Genomic DNA, 18,358 nt, shown 5'->3' with positions numbered 1-18,358 from the left:
TTCATTTTTATCAGATCAACAAATGCTGATCCGTTGGTTGAAACAGGGATTGGAACGGGAATTAACTGATGTCATGAGCTTGGGACAGAGTGACTGACCCAAAGTCCAAAGCTGGCATTCATGCCTAAGGCCAGACTAGAACTAATTGTCTTCTGGTGTCTAGCCTGATGCCTTAACCACTAGACCAAACTGGTTCATAGTGGAATTGTTTGGATTTTTTTTTTGTTCTTTGTAATGTGGGAATTAAATCTATCTATATTTGCCTTTTGCCCCCCATCTACCACACACTCTTGATAATGTAAATAGTATCGCTTAAAAAAAAATTGGCTCCGTAGTTGATTACAAATTGAGGCAGCAGTGTGATATGGAGCCACACCACACTCAGAATCAGAATAGAGCTGAAAGGGATCTTGGAGGTCTTCTAGTCCAGCCTGCTGCTCAAGCAGGAGATCCTATACTCGTGATGGCGAACCTAAGGCACATGTGCCACAGGTGGCATGTCTGTGGGCACATGAGTGTTGGCCTACCTCAGCTCCATCATGTATGCGCCTGTTGGCCAGCTGATTTTCAGACCTTCCAGGCCCACCGGAAGTCAGGAAGCAGGCAATTTCTGGCCTCCAGAGGGCCTCAGGGGGGTGAGAGAGGCTGTTTTCACCTTCCCCAGGCTCCAAGAAAGCCTCTGGAGCCTGAGGAGGGTGAAAAATTCCTTTGAAAACAACAAAATACCTTATGCCACCAGACTTGAAATCTTGGGTTTAGAAAACTTAGAACTTTGCTGCCTTTGACAGGACCTGTGTTTAACTCATAGAATCATCTATTGCAATGTCCTTCCTGTTGAAGACTACTTCAGCTTCAATCGCAATAATACAAGAGCAAACAATAGATTCAAACTTAATGTTAACCGCTTCAATCTTGATTGCAAAAAATATGACTTCTGTAACAGAGTTATAAACACTTGGAACACATTACCCGACTCTGTGGTCTCTTCTCAAAATCCCAAAAGCTTTAACCAAAAACTGTCTACTATTGACCTAAGAGGACTATAAGGGGTGTACATAAGAGCACAAAAGTGCCTACCGTGCCTGTCATATTGTTTCCTTTCATTATATCAAATTAATATAGTTATTGCATACTTTTGTTCATATATATGCTTATGTGATAGGTAGTTATTTTATGTTGATGTTTGTGTATACTGTTATGACAGAAAAAAAATTAGCCTACTGGGCCCACCAGTAACCTTTTTGCTGTCACATGCCAAAAGCGGGGGGAGCGCAGGAGGGTTGTGCGGGGGGGAAGGGGGTACAGAGGGGCATTGAATTATGGGTGTGGGCACATGTGCACATGACCCCCGCGCTCCCCCCACTTTTGGCACATGATGGCAAAAGGGTTACCCATCACTGTCCTATACCATTTCAGACAAGTGACTGTCCAGTCACGTCTTAAAAATCTCCAGTGATGAAGCACCCACAACTTCTAAAGACAAACTATTCGATTGGTTAATTGTCCTCAGTGTTAGGAAATTGATCCTTAAAAGGTTTACCCCAGTCTGTGCTGAGCTTGAGGAAAGGATGACAGGCAGGAAAATCCCCCTCCCCATTTTCCTGCCATTCGCAAACAAGGCTCCATTCCGGGCCTTCCGCGTATCCCAGGATTGGAACGCTGAAGGAGCCTTTTTTGCGAATGGCAGGAAAATGGGGCGGGGGATTTTCCTGCCATCTGTCAAAAAAGGCTCCATTCCAAGCCTTCGGCATTGCAATCTTGGGATGTGTGGCCTTTTCTCAAGCGACATTTAATCATTTGAAAGGGACTGGCTGCGCCCAGAGAGAAGGAATGAGAGGCCGCTCCCGGTCCTCACTGGCTCAGCTGATCTGTGAGCCCTGATTAAGAGGCCGAGCAGCCATGAGGTAACCAGAAAAGGGCTGCCTCCTGTGCTGGCCATGCCCATCCCCTTCACTAGGGCTTATTTTTGGGGTAGGGCATATATTAGCCCCCCCACCCCCCAAAAAAAATTAGGCTTGGCCTTATTTTTGGGGTGGGTCGCATTTTCGGGGAAACACAGTACTAAATATTCATAGATCTGGTTTTTTATTATTTTTTACAGTTCCTTCCCAGGTATCGATGTTACACTGATTGGTCTGTAGTTTCCTGGATCTGATTTTTTTTCCCCTTTTTTGAAGATGGGAACCATAACTTTTCCAATCCCCTGCTCATTCCCTGGTGCTCCAAGATTTTTTAAAGATATGATAACATGTGCCAGCTACCTCAGCACTCCGGGATGTAATCCATCAGATCCTGGTGATTTGTGTTCATCAAGGTCAGACAGGTGTTCTCTTATCATTTTCTTGCTTATTTTAATTTTTATTTCTAATCTGTCATTTACAGTTATGTTTTTGGTAGGATGGACTATAGTTTCATTTTGTGTGAAGACTGATGCAAAGAATGAGTTAAGCAGTTCTGTTTTCTCTCTGCTGCCTGTTACTTCCTTGCCATCTTCTCTCTTAAGTGGATCTACTGTTTCCTTGACTTTTTTCTTATTATTTAAAACCCAAGCTACAAGTATTTTCTATTATTTCAAAACTTTTTTTATTATCTTTGACTTTTGTTGCAAGCCTTTGTTCACTCTGAGCCTTTACCTTCCTGATCTCATTTTTGATTTGCAGTGGTGCAGTGTTTAGAATGCAGTACTGCAGGCTACTTCTGCTGACTGCTACCTGGGAGTTCGAATCTCACCAGGCTCAAGGTTGACTCAGTCTTCCATCCTTCTGAGGTCGGTAAAATTTGATCCCAAATTGTGGGGGGCAATATGCTGATTCTATAAACTGCTTAGAGAGAGCTGTAAAGCACTGTAAAGCGGTATATACAGTAAGTCTAAGTGCTATTGCTATTTGCAATTTTGGGCTATCTGCTGATATTTTGCCTTAGTTATGTATCCCCCTTTCCATTTTTTTGTATTTATCCTTTTTGTTTATCAGAGAGATCTTTGTGCAAACATGCTGGTTTCTTCTTGGATTTCTTGTTTTTCTTTTTCAGTGGTATTGTGCTGTAGTGGGCTTTTATGATCATATTTTTCAGAGTTTCCCATAATTCTTGAGTTGTTTTCCTCTTTAGGATTTTCATCCATGGAATTTTTCTTAGGCTCTCTCTCAGTTTGTTAAAATCAGCTCTTTTAAAGTTTAAGATAATGGCTAGATTATGTTCTATTACTTGTGCTTGCATTATATTGAATTCCAATAAGACGTGGTCACTCTCACCCAAGTTTTGGGAAACTTCAACTTCCTCCCTCACTTCTTCTCTATGTAAGAATTAAGTGCAGTATAGCTTTTCCTCTAGTTCCTTCCTCTACCTTGGATGACAAAGTTTCAGCTAAAATGATTAGGAATCTGTTCAATCCCACTTGCTGCAGAGTTTGTTGATATCAGGGTAGTTAAAATCTCCCATTACTACTATGGTGTGTTTACTACATACATTAGTTAGTTGTTCAGCAAAAAGAAAAATCTTTTTCTTCTGCTTGGTTGGGTGGTCTGTAATATATGCCTACAGCAATGTCATACTTTTTTCCTTTTATATTGACCTATATGGATTCTAAGAAGTTTTCATCTTTGGTTTTGTGGATTTCTATAGAGGTATAGTGATCTTTTATATATAATGCAACTCCATCTCCTCTTTTGTTATTTCTTTTGAATAGTTTGTATCCTTCCATCCATACATTCCAGTTATGAGTTTCATCCCACCAAGTTTCAGTAATGGCATCTATATCATATCTGCCTTATGTACCAATACTTCAAATTCACCCTGTTTATTCCCTAAACGTTGAGCATTAGTGTATAGGCATTTTAGTCTTTTATGGGTCTTTGGTATGTTTCTTCTATCTCCTACTTTGTAACTGGGGTTTCCATCCTTTCCATCATTCTCTACTTCATTATGTTATTTTAATTATTTTTTCCTCTCTTTACTCCCTTCCTCCTTATGTGATTGGTTATCTAGTGGTTTTTGCTTGCAATTAGATTCCAAAGGTCATGAAGATTGCCCCCCTCCCCTATTAATTTTAGTTAAAAGCCTGTTTGAAAAGATGAGTCAGTCATTTTCCAAATATATTCTTTCCAGCTCTTGTGCGGTTCATTCCATCCTTTGCCAGTAACCCTTCATGTAGGTAATGCAGACCATGGACTAGGAAGCTGAAGTTCTGAGCATGACACCAGTTTTTAAGCCACTGGTTCATTTCTAAAATCCTTTGCTCTCTCATTGGATGTTGGCCTTTTGTTGAAAGTATAGATGAAAACACCACTTGTGCTCCTAATTCTTTAACTTTCTGCCCTAGCTGTTCATAATCTCTTGTTATTGTTTTCAGATTCATTGTCATGTTATTGGTCCCCATGTGCAGAAGAAGAAAGGGGTAGTAATCCGTAGGGTTGATTAATTTAGTAAGGTACTCAATTACATTTTTGTTTTTTGCTCCAGGGAGACAATATATCTCCATAGGTTGACTGCCTGGGTTTGCAGACTATAATTTCTGTTCCCCTAGGAATTGAATCTCCTATCACCAATATTCACCTCTTTTCCCTAGGGAAGTCTGGAATACTTTTCTTTCTGTCACAGGAATGCTGGGTTGTGTCTCTTTTAAATGCTCTTTTGTGTGTGTCTATATATTTTCATCCAGAGGGAGGCTATGAAAGCAACTTTTCAGTTCAAAGGGGCTTCATTGGAGTTGGCCAGGGTAGATAGTATGGGCCTTGCTCTTGGTTGTTGTTTTCTTCAAAAATTGGCATGTTTCCATTGGCCTTGTTCGCTAGGTACCTATGTAGCCTCGGTGTTTTTTTTTATGGAAGCTGTTTGTTCTCTATTGTGTTCAATCTGGATGTATCATTTTTCTTCTTTATGTTCATATATGGGGCAGTGGTGGGTTTCCAAAATTTTTACTACCGGTTCTGGGGGTGTGGCTTGGTGGGTGTGGCATAGCTTGGTGGGCGTGGCAGGGGAAAGATACTGTAAAATCTCCCTTCCCACCCCACTGCAGGGGAAGGTTACTGCAAAATCCCCATTTCCTCCTGATCAGCTTGGACTCGGGAGGCAGAGAATAGATGGGGGTGGGGCCAGTCAGAATTTTTACTACCGGTTCTCTGAACTACTCAAAATTTCTGCTACTGGTTCCTCAAAACTGGTCAGAACCTGCTGAAACCCACCTCTGATATGGGGTCATTATTAATTTTTTCGAAGCTGCTTGCTTTCTATCGTGTTTTATTTTATTTTTACTTATTTATCGTGTAGTCTTCTTGTTTAGGTTGGGATTTCACTCATTGACATAGGTGGTGAGCAGGGCAGTTGGGATGATCAGGGAAATGGAAACAAAGTTGTATAAAGACAGGCTGAAATAGTTGGGAAAGTTTGACAAGAAAAGAAGGCTGAGGGGGATGTAATCATTCTTTTTCACATATGGAGGATTCCAACCAGGGGTGAAATCCAGCAGGTTCTGACAGGTTCTGGAGAACCAGCAGCAGAAATTTTGAGCGGTCCGGAGAACTGGTAGTGGAAATTTTGAGTAGTTTGGAGAAACGGTAGCAGAATAGTTTGGAAAACAGGCAAATACCACCTCTGGCTGGCCCCAGAGTGGAGAGGGAATGGGGATTTTGTAATATCTTTTCCCCAGGAGTGGGGAAGGAATGGGGATTTTGCAGTATCCTTCCCCTAGAATGGGGAGGGAATGGGGATTTTGCAGTATCCTTCCCCTGGAGTGGGGAGGGAATGGGGATTTTGCAGTATTCTTCTGCCACGCCTACCAAGCCATGCCCACTAAGCCACACCTCACCCACCAAGCCCCGCCCACAGAACCAGTATTTAAAAAAATTGAATTTCACCACTGATTCCAACTGATCCTTATTAACAAAAAAAATAAAAACAACTTCCTAATAGCAAAAGTGGTTCAACAGTCAAACCAGTTAGCTAGAGAGATGGTGAGTATGTTTACACGGAACCTAAGCAGCCATCTATCAAGGATGCCTTAATTTGGAACTGATTTTATTTATTTTTATTTTTATTTTATTTTATTTTTTTGCAGCAGGGGTACTGCACACTGCACCGAGTAGGGGGTTGGACTCAATAGCCTAAAATGGCCATTTCCAATCCTATGACTGTATGATTTGCATAAGGAAAGGAAAGTATCATTAAGGCAAAGTAAAGGTTTTCTGTCCTCCCTCACCTCCGTCCGAATGATGGCTTAATTAGCCGTCACTATCAGCTCTGGCAGCAGAATAGCCAGCGTCTGCCAAGAGCCTTCGTTATCTTCCACGATGCTGGTGAGTCACCTAGAAACAAACTTCAGCTCTTAATCAGTGGATTTGCTTGTTACAAAGAGACACAGCTGCTCTGGCTGCTTTTTATATCCTGTGGGGTGTGGCTCCATGACTCAGCACTTCCTAGGCCTGCCCCACCCTTGCTTCTGTTGTTCCCTCCTCTCCTGCCTACGAAACCAAGCCTGATTGCCATCAGCTGGGTCTGCAGGTGTGGCCTGGGGGGGGGAAGAGTCAGGGGATGGAGGCCTCGTTATCTCTTCCACCTGGCCTGTTTCTGGCTCCTGGAGCTGAGCCAGGCAAGCTGGTACTCCCGAGGTAAGTCCTGACAGCCCTTCCCCCTCACTGTCCAAGTCACTTTCTGGCAGCAGGCCCGACTCGGGGAGTGCAGACACAACAAAAGGTAAAGGTTCCCCTTGCACATATGTGCTAGTCATTTCCGACTCTAGGAGGTGGTGCTCATCACTGTTTCAAAGCCAAAGAGCCAGCGCTGTCCGAAGACGTCTCCGTAGTCATGTGGCCGGCATGACTAAATGCCAAAGGTGCACTGAACACTGTTACCTTCCCGCCAAAGGTGGTCCCTATTTTTCTACTTGCATTTTTTACGTGCTTTCGAACTGCTAGGTTGGCAGAAGCTGGGACAAGTAATGGAAGCTCACCCCGTTACGTGGCACTAGAGATTAGTAGAAGAGAATAGTATTATTAGTAGTTGTAGATTACAAAGTAGAGAGGAAAATAAGGAAGGAAATGGGAGCCTGGCAATAACTTGGAATAGCAGAGCCCTTCTACTTCACAACAGTGAAATCTACTGAATAACCTTCCAAATACTGTTTAGAGTTCCTGAAGGAAACAGAGAGTATTCCCCAAATATGTCTGACAGTGTAAAACAATTGGGAACATTTACCCAGATTGGGCAAAAAAATCTCAGATCCCAAGATGTCCTGGATCTTCACATTACTGTGCTCTTATTCTTGCCACCTGGCCTGGGTTCAGTTCAAGCCTTGTGGGTTTGCGAAGAACAGTGGTTGTCTTTCCAGTTTCCCTCTCAAAGAAGTTTTCAGCATCCCATTAATCCACGTTGATAACAGATGATCTGGCTCTCCGTTCAATGTTGTCATAAACCTTCAGCTCATTATGAAGCTCGGCTCAGATGCGACAAACGAGGGGAATTAGTCTGTCTATTGGCAAGAGTTTGGCTCACCATATTTTATGTGGGACACACCATCTCAGGGCATCTGTCATCCACTTTTCTGCCTGTGCCCCAATAGATGCTCCCACCCATTGTTTGTGCCCCCCTCCTGGACATACTGTATACTGGAGCTGCCACATAACAACAGTTTTCTGGGATGCCTTACCAGGGCTCTGAAAGTATTTTGAGTCATACAGGCAGACAAAAAGCCTGTTTGTCAACTGCTGAGCAGGTTGAAAGAATCCTTTTCAACAAACCCAGATTGCTCTCTGTTCTCTTAATTGACAGACCTGACCATCTCCTAGGGCAGAGGCATGTAGTTGCTGTGGGCTTCTTTTTCGTTGGCAGTTGCTTTTCTTCAGGGAAATAGCGTTGGATCGGGGTTGTTGAGGGCAGCGTCTCTGAAGTTTGCAGATGATACAAGAGTGATCGGTCTCATTCAAGACAACGATGAATCTGCTTACAGATGGGAGGTCAAATAACTAGCCTTGTGGTACAACCAGAACAATCTTGAACTAAATACACCCAAAACTGTAGAAATGGTGGTAGATTTTAGAAGAAACCCTCCTATACTACCAGCTCTTACAATACTGGACCACACAGTATCAACAGTAGAGACCTTCAAGTTTCTAGGTTCTATCATATCTCAAGACTTAGAATGGACACCTAACATCAAAAACATCATCAAAAAAGCTCAACAAAGAATGTTCTTTCTAGGCCAACTCAGAAAGCACAAACTGCCCAAGGATCTGCTGATTCAGTTCTACAGAGGAATGATTGAGTCTGTCATCTGCACCTCTATAACTGTCTGATTTGACTCTGCAACCCAGCAAGACAGACACAGACTTCAGAGGATAATTAGAACTGCAGAAAAAACAATTGCTACCAACCTGCCTTCCAGTGAGGACCTGCATACAGCACGAGTCAAAAAGAGGACTGTGAAAATATTTACAGACCCCTCACATCCTGGACATAAATTGTTTCAACTCCTAACCTCAAAACGATGCTATAGAGTACTGCACACAGAACAACTAGACACAAGAACAGTTTTTCCCAAACACCATCACTCTGCTAAACAACTAATTCCCACAACACTGTCAAATAATTTATTAAGACTGTATTATTATTCTTTTCCTTACTAGTATCTATCTCTTCCCACTTATTACTATAACCATGTTCCTTGTATCTTTCAATTATATTTTTACTTGTTTCCTAATACGATTTGATAGCTTATTAGTAACCTTGACTATCACTAAGTGTTGTATCTTTTTATTCTGCATTTTATTCTCCTTGTGTGATTGGACTAATTCCTTGTGTGTCCAATCACACTTGGCCAATAAAGAATTATATTTTGTTTTATTTACATGGTAACAGAGCCACCCCCAGTCAGGGTGAGAATTCTTTTTATCCACAATCGTCAAGATTTTCCTGCTTATCCCAAACGAGATAATAGGGAACCATTTTCCTCCAATGTAAATCATTAGCTTCTTCCACCAAACCCAAAGTTTGTTTCTCCAAGAAAAATTATTGAGCCCAATTGCTGGAACAGAGACTTTTCTGTTAAAGACTCATTGTTGTGTCTCATCCGATCTCACCACAGCCGGGGCCTTCTTATCTGCTTCCGAACACGGAGGAATGTCCTAGTATGCCTCCCGGCCCCAGCCCTGGCTCCATGCCCAGACAGGCTGAAGAGGAGGAAGTATCTCCAGCCCCCAGCTCTGGCTCCATGCCCAGGCAAACAGAGCAACTAGACCCCTCCCCCTCCTCCACAGCATGTGAGCCTGAGGGAGGTCAATTGCCAACAGCTGCAGACTGGAGTGACCCTCGCGTCAGAAGACTTGATAGACGGAGGCAACAGAAGGAAGGGAGGGGCAGGCCTGGATAAGTGCTGAGTCATGGAGCCACACCCCATGGCCTATATAAAGGACCTGCTTTCTGGCATTTTCTGAGTCAGGCAAAGTCTAAACATATCTTGCTGAAGTCACTTGCTGGTTTCCTGCCTGCCCTGAGGACTTTGCTAGGACTTTGGCAGAGCTGCAGAGGCACGCCTGATTTGGATTTCCCTGACCCGGCCGTCAGCGGAGGAGTAGGACACGACACTCATGATCTGCACCCCTTGCCTCCTTCACTTTCATCTCTGCAAATGTTCTATGGCTCAACTAGGTAGGACAGAATTGAAGCAAAAGAACAGAAAGTGAGTAGCAAGAGCATCCGAGTCAGTGGTGGGATGCTGCCGGTTCGGACTGGTTCAAGTGAACCGGTAGTTCCGACCACCAGGTGGGCCGGCCCATCCACCTCGATGCTATCCCGTCCTATATATCTCACTCTCTGGCTCACTCGCCCCGCCCTCACAGCCCATCTGATTTCCCGCTCTACTCACCGCGGCTGCCCGAGAAGCATGAAATCTCTGTGTGATTGACGCTGCGCGCAAGCTCACATTTTCGTTTCACTAGGCGAACCGGTTGTAAATCATGTGAAGCTCACCTCTGTTCCGAGTGGTAGGTCCACTGAATCAGTGCTGAAATGTAAAATTTCTTACTACCGGTTCTGTGGGCGTGGCTTGGGGGGTTAATGTGACTGGGTGGGCGTGGCCAACTTTTTTTTTTTTACTTTTAAAAGTATTTTTTCTACAACCTCTTCGGCTGAAGAGATTGTAAAAAAATGCTTTTAAAAGGCTCTGATGATTCCAGGTGAGTTGCCTGATCGTCAGAGGCTTTTCTTTTCTTTTAAAAGCATTTTTTTTGGCTTTTAAAAGAAAAAAAGCCTCTGATGATCAGGAAACTTAGCTGGGATTGCCAGAGCCTTTTAAAAGGATTTTTTCTACAACCTCTACGGCCGAAGAGGTTGTAAAAAATGCTTTTAAAAGCCTCTGATGATCAGGCAACTCAGCTGAGATTGCCAAAGCCTTTTAAAAGCATTTTTTCTACAACCTAACTGGGAGCATTTCACTCCTGCAGTGAATGGGAATTCACTCCTGAAAGCCAAGAACAGAATCAGAAAATGGAGTGGACAAGCAACCTAGAAGTATAAGGAGCTGCTATTTTGCCATCAAGTTTATTTTCATTCACATGATAAACCCCTTGTGAAGTCATATAACATTTTGCCTTCAATGATTGGTTTGGTAGTATTTAAAATGAGAAATAAATATTGCCATGTGGAAAAGAAAGTAAGCAGAACCAGGTAAAAACAATGATGAATGAAAGAAAAAAATGTAAAAACAAGCAGAACCAGGTAAAAACAATGATGAATGAAAGAAAAAAAATCATAAATAAACTTTACGAAGGGCTTTTTCTTGCCAGTATATATTTTAAAATCCTATATGACCCATTCCAGGAGGGCACAATGGAAATTGTTCAGCATCTGATACAGTTAAAAGTAAAAAAAAAGTAACAAAATTATTCCCTCTGCAATTTTTTCCCAACTTATCTAGTGACAACATTCTGAATTTAATTTTCTATAAAAGAATTGATTGCCCTTTTTCAGTAAAACATCAAGTTATGATAATACCAAATTACAAGGGCCTCTGTGGCTCAGACTGGTAAGACAGTCTGTTATTAACACAGCTGCCTGCAATTACTGCAGGTTCTAGTCCCACCAGGCCCAAGGTTGACTCAGCCTTCCATCCTTTATAAGGTAGGTAAAATGAGGACCCAGATTGTTGGGGGGGCAATAAGTTAACTTTGTATATAAATATACAAATAGGATGTATATTTATATTGCTAACATAGTGTAAGCCGCCCTGAGTCTTTGGAGAAGATAAATGCAAATTTTTTAAAAAAACAGTGAAGTTCAAACGTAGAATAATTTTAAAAAGGCAAATGGCTGTGCTTGAGGAAAACTGGAATCTGTATCTGCAGACTGGATTCACTTCTTTGGGGAACACATTCCCTTGTCTTGTGCTGGAAAAACCTGCCTCAAGTTCATTACAATTTCACTGAAGATGATGGGAAAGACAAAGATGCATCTTAAGACTAGAGCAGGTTCAGACAGCGGAAGGGGAATTCCCAAGATACTTTGGGCCTAGGCTCTTAGGCCTCAACAGCTATAGTAGTGGTCAAAATTGTGGAAACCTTTTGGGAAGAGTGTATTTTCTAAAACTAGCTAATAACGCCACTTTTTTTTTAGTAGTACCATAAAAGTATATATCAATTGAAAGATAATTGAATCAAGAATGCAATGCAGTAACTTTTATGAAGGATTTGCTATTAGAAGAGCAGTTACAGTATAAACAAGAAAAGTGAAAGATGTAGAAAAAACGAGATATACAAAAAATATCACCATGTCAGTTAATCCTTAGTTGGGTAACCTTAGCATAAATTACAGCCTTACAACCTCTTCCCATGGAGTGAACCAAGTCTTTTTTATTTTTTTATTATTATTATTTTAAATTTTTTTAACATTACAAAAAAAAAAAAGAAAATACATTTTTCCACCCTTGTGCTATACATAAAAAAAAAAGGAAGATTTGGGTCTTCGGATATATCCTCATGATTGCCAAAATCCACGTTCTCGAGGTACAGGTACCGAAGTGTCCAATGTTCCAAGCGCATAGTCCACAAATGGTTTCCAAGTCTTCCAGAAAATATCTTCTTTATACACACCACTTCTAATTTTAATATCACATGTCATTTTATCATTTAAAGCTAATTTCCACATTTCAGAATTCCACTCTTCTATTCTAAAAATCACATCTAATTTCCAATATCTAGCTATTATAATTCTACCTATTATAATCATAATTCTAATCAATTCTTTTTCATATTTTGTTAATTCTATTTCCTTAATTACCAACAATAATATAGTTTCCACTCTCAATATTATTACTTTCCCCATCATTTCAAATATCATTTTCTCCAATTGTTGCCAAAACTTTTTAACCTTATCACATTTATACCACATATGTTCATAAGTCCCCAATTCCATCTCACATCTCCAACATTTTTTACTAATTTTTTTATCCATTTGTGACAATCTTACTGGAGTCAAATACCATTTCCAAACAACTTTATAATTATGCTCTTTAATCCTTATAGATAAAGTTCTCATAATTCTACTATTCCAATTCACATTCCAATCTGACTCTGGTATTTCAATATTAAGATCTTTTTCCCAATTTGTCCTCATCACTCTTTGTAATTTTTCATCAGAATTTATAATCTTATAAACCCTGCTAACGAGTCCCTTTAGCCCAATTTCATCTTTCATAATCCGAGATACTAAATATTCAAATTCAGTTTCACATCTATTTATCGAATAGTTTTCCCTTAATTTTTTTGTCCATTTTTCTATCTGTATTTTTTCAAACCAACTTAACCCTAATTTTTCAATAATTTCTTTATTCCTCCTTTCATTTTCCATAACTTTTATCCAATCTCTAATAATTTCTATATTTTCCTCTTTAATCACTTCATTACGTTTTATATTATTTTTAATCGGCCAATTTCCAATTGTCTCCCCCAAAAAGATTATATCCGGGATTAAAATTTTAAAAAATTTATTCCACATTTTACTTAATCCCTTTAACCAATAACTTCTAATTACACATTTTAAGTTTGCTTTATCTAAAAACCACCTTGATCCAAATTTCTCTATATCCCTTAACTCTAAGTCTCTCCAATGATTATCTTCACCTTTAAGTATTTTTACCACTATCTGGATACCATATGCACAGTAATAATTAAATAATTTGGGGATTCCTAATCCACCTTCCTTTTGATTTTGATACCACATTTTCTTCACTAATCTAGGTCTTTTCCCACCATTGCAAAATTTGTCCAATTTTTTCTGATATCCTTCAATATCTTTCTCTGTCAAATTTAACGGTAGCATCTCGAATAAAAAGTTAAACTTGGGCAGCAACATCATCTTACACATTGCAATTCTACCAAACCAAGACAACTTTAACATTTTATATTTATCTATCTTCTTCTCAATTTCATTAATCACCACATCATAATTAAGTTTTTTCAATTCTTTAACCTTGAGTGAGAGCACTATACCCAAATATTTCAATGTATTTTTAATCCTTATCCCAAATTGCTCTTGCATATTCTCGCGCTCATTACCATTACTATCCATCAATAATTCTGATTTTGACCAATTTACTTTCAGACCTGTCATTTCCTCAAATTCTTTCAAATGCTTATATATCTTTTCAGGTCTTTCTCTATATTTTCAAAATAATTAAAGTATCATCCATACAAATTTATCTTATACCCTTATATCCTTCTAATTCTTCATCTTTTTCTATCATTTTTGTCAGGATTTCCATAGCCAATAAAAATAATATTGGGGACAAGGGACATCCTTGTCTCGTACCTGCTTCTAATTTTATCTCTTCAGTTAATATTCCATTCACCTTCACTCTTGCACTGCTTTTTTGATACAATTTTGAAATAACATGTATAAACTTGTTACCAAAGCCTAAAGCCTCCACAATTACTTTAATAGCTTCCCATTGTACGGAATCAAAAGCTTTAAAAATGTCCAATGATACTATACCAATTTTATCACCATTATGTTCAGCTACATCTATAATATTTAATACTCTTCTAACAATATCACTCATTATGATGTCTTCCCATGGAGTGAACCAAGTCTTTGAGTTCTGCAGCTGTTATCGTGTGAAACCAAGATTAAATTATTGCTTCTATTAACTGGGTTTTATTGCTGGGTCGCTTCTGACTAACAAGTTTCTTTAGTCGGCTCCCTAGATTTTCAATTGGGTTCAGGTCTGGGCTATTCTCAGGCCATTCCAGCAGTGGAATAGGATTATCTTGAAACTCAAAAAAAAAAAAGTGGTGTTATTATCCATCAAACCTCAAAAATTCACTTTTCCTAAATGGTTTCCACAATTTTGGTCACTACTGTACAACCCGGCAAGGAGAAATGGGAACATATATGACCCGTTCGAAAGCTTTCTAAAGCCAACGAACTACAGGGATCCTGATAACATAGCGGGCTTACTTCCTAAGCCATTGCGGGCCGGAGGTGTCGAGATTGCGGAAGCCCTGGCAGAGCCAGCGCCGATACAATCGGTATCGTGGCCGACTCTGCAGACTTTGCTGAAGAACCATTTCGCACCGACGCCGTCCAAATACGTGCAGCGGTTTGAATTGGAGAACGAGACAGATGGAGGCGAGTCCATCGGTGACTACATGGCCGCTTTAAGAAGAGCGTCCAAGGACTGCGGATACCGAGACTTAGACGAAGTGCTACTTGAGCAACTCATCCGAGGGGTCAGGACATCCGCCACGGCGACGACTGCTAGCCAGGAGCAACCTGACACTAGCCACCGCTCTGGACGAGGCCAGAGCACACGAAATGTCTACTAAAGCAGCAGAGACTCTGCAAAAGCCTCTTCAATCCAAGGCGAGCGCAAGGCCAACGCCAGTACACCAGGAGGAGATTCAGTCCGAATCCGAAGGTGAGGCGAGGATGAGGAAGGGGTCTGCGGACCGAGAAGCGACACGGAGGACCGTGGCGAGTGCGGAAGCTGTGGAGGGCAGCATCAGCGCCAACGCTGCAGGTTTAAAGACGCAACATGCGGCGGTGTGGGAAGAAAGGACACTTAGCTCAGGTTTGCAGAGCGGCCCAACCTTCCGCCGAAAATTCAAATCGGCCAATCAAAGCGCTGGAACGGAAAGGCGGCCCGCGATTGGTTCTAACAAGAAAGGCGCGAAGTCTAACCAAACGACTGTCATTATAGGCGCCTCACCAAAGTGGAAAAGAAGATTTTCACAAAGCCCAAGATCGAGGGAGTACGGTGCAGGCTTGAAGTGGACACGGGATCAGCGATCACCATCATGTCCTGGGACACCCTGGCAAAGTCGCTGCCGTCCGTCGCGAAGCGCCATCTGCAAGCACAGCGGCTACGAGTGCACGACAACCAGGGGAATCGCATCCCTGTTCGAGGGACCACCTCCGTCCGAGTCGAGTACGGCCCTCATAAAAAGACCCTGCCCATCACGATCGTCGAAGGAACTCTGCCCAGTCTGATGGGACTAGACTGGTTTCGTGCCCTGGGCATGGGAGTGACTGGCATCTACAGAAGTGACTGCAATTTGAAAGACATTCTCTTTAACGAGTTCGAAGATGTCTTCAAGGACTGCCTGGGCAAGTACAAGGGGACCCCTATTTCCTTCAACTTAGACCCCCAGGTAGCCCCCATTAGGCTTAAGGCGAGGAGAGTCCCTTTTGCCCTAAAACCAAAAATTGATAAGGAGCTGGACAAGCTCATAAATCAGGGGGTCTTGGTGCCAGTCGATCACGCAAAGTGGGAGACGCCAATCGTCACCCCCATCAAATCGGACGGGTCAATTAGAAGTTGCGCTGACTACAAGGCGACGCTTAACAAAGCCTTACAGAAAAGCGCGTGCCAGTTCCGTGGTGCAACATTTATTGCACTCCTTGGGGCAAGGCAAGTCTTTGCAAAGTTAGACTTGGCCCAAGCCTACCAACAACTGCCAGTAGACGCCGCACAGCGAAGCCCAAACGATTGTGGCGCACAGGGGGCATTCAAGTGCACCGATTGCAATTTGGGGTTAGTGTGGCACCAGGGCTGTTCCAAAACCTGATGGAACGACTACTGCAAGGGCTCCCAGGGTAGTTCCTACTGATGATGTCCTAATTTCAGGGAAAACATGGAGGAATTGGGGAGTTAAGAAAGGTCTTGAGCATTTTCCGGACAGCCGGATTAAAAGTCAAGACAAATAAATGTCAGATAGGGGTCGAATCGGTCGTTTTCTTGGGCTACCGGATAGACAAGAAAGGAATTCACCCTACTGAGAGCAAAGTTAAGGCAATTAGGAAGGCTCCAGCGCCCAAAAACAAAGCAGAGCTGCAGGCATTCCTGGGATTGGTTAATTTTACGCGGTCTTTTAAAGAACAAAGCAACTGCTTGGAACCGCTGCATAGGCTCTTAGGGAAAAATACTGTTTGGTCTTGGGGAAAGTCAGAAAATAGGGCTTTTGAAGCAGTAAGAACCTGCTCTCAAGTGATAGCCTGCTCATCCAATATCACGACTCACTACCCTAGTGCTGGTTTATGCGTCCCCTTATGGGGTGGGGCTGTACTCAGCCATAGACTTCCAAACGGCACACAGACGCCCCTATAGCGTTCTACTCTAGAACGATGTCCTCCCCAGAGAGGAACTACAGCCAATTAGACAAAGAAGCATTAGCCATTGTATCAGGGGTCAAAAAATTCCATGAGTATGTCTTTGGGCGGAATTTTGAAATCGTGACTGACCACAGACCGTTACTGGGATTACTGGCTGGCGACGCCAACGCCTGTGGCACTTTCGCCACGCTTGACTCGATGGACTATATTTTTAGCCGCTTACTCATACAAGCTGCAGCATCGACCGGGAAAGAAGTGGGCATGCAGACGATTGAGCCGATGCCCACTGCCAGGCGACCAAGACCCCACTCGGGACACCCATCCTCCTTATTGACTCGTTGGACTCTGGCCCAGTCACATCAAAGGAAGTGGCTCGGCATCATACCGGGACATTGTGTTAAGGACTGTACCGGTTGGGTACAGAGAGGGTGGCCGCTGCGCCGGTAACGTTCAAAGAATTTGTTAAGAAACGTGATGAGCTCTCGGCTCAAGGGGTGCCTGTTATGGGGTGATCGTGTAATAATTCCGCTAAGTTAAGGGCAAGGTATTGGACCTCCTCCACGAGGGTCACCCAGGCATCGTAAGGATGAAGGGGTTAGCTAGAAGCTATGTATGGTGGCCACTCATGGACGCAGAGATTGCTGAGAGGGTAGGGAAATGCCAAGCTTGCCAAGAGTCCAGACCGCTACCCCAACAGCCCCAGTCAGAGAATGGGAAAAGCCCCAAGGGCCTTGGTCAAGAATCCACATTGACTTTGCTGGCCCTTTCACGCCAAACGTTCCTAGTGGTGGTGGACGCATTTTCCAAATGGTTAGAGATCATACTTATGAAGTCCACAGCCAAGCAGTAATCGCAACCCTGCGCCACCTATTCGCAACTCACGGGTTGCCGGACACTCTGGTGTCCGACAATGGGCCCCACCACGGCAGCCCAGTTTGAAGAGTACCTGGCAGAGGAAGGCATCCGACATGCCCTCTCTGCACCTTTCCACCCTGCGTCGAATGGCCTTGCAGGCGTTCCGTCCGGGCGCTAAGGAGGCATTGTCCAGGCTCAAGCCAGGTGACTGGCAAACAAAATAGACTTTTCCTAGCCGTCCAGCACAGAACCCCAAGCACAGCCACTGGAAAAAGCCAGCAGTGCTAATGGGACGAAACTCCGGTGCCCACTTGACGTTTGAACCCCCATTACACACCCGAGGTTACAAGGGGAGCTAGAAAAACAAGGAAATGAGCATAGGCGACGGGTGTGGGCCGAAACTATGGGGACGGCCCTAGTTGGGTCGCCGGACAAGTAACAAAGTAACAGGCCAAAATCGTACGTGGTAGAGCTACCAGACAACCCGATGTGGCGGCGCCACATAGATCAGTTAAGGAAACGAATAACTGACCAAACCAAACCAACAGAGACAGGTAATGACCAATACCACTTTGAATCCACAGCTGACAATGACCGGGAGGCGCAAGACTTAGCTGAGGTCCCAGAGTTCCAGCGGCCATCAGGTCCCCGAGGAAACAGCAAGGAAAATTCCAAAATTAATCAAGGCGGATGGCCAAGAAAAAGTCGGCCAATAATCCAGAGCCCGATGGCCTAGAGAAAGAGCTGGGAGGAGAAAACAGCCCTCCGACCAGCTCAAAACACCACCAGAACTGAACCCGCAGGTCAGAAAGAACTAGGAGACGCCCAGGTTATTTGCGTGACTCGTCGAAAATAACATGTGAATAAATATGTAAATAAGACCAAGTGTTTTCTGGGAGGGAGGTGTTAT

The sequence above is a fragment of the Ahaetulla prasina genome, chromosome 6, assembly GCF_028640845.1.
Source record: "Ahaetulla prasina isolate Xishuangbanna chromosome 6, ASM2864084v1, whole genome shotgun sequence".
NCBI lineage: Eukaryota > Metazoa > Chordata > Lepidosauria > Squamata > Colubridae > Ahaetulla > Ahaetulla prasina.
The sequence above is the reverse complement of the archived record's forward strand: the minus strand, read 5'-3'. Positions refer to the sequence as shown.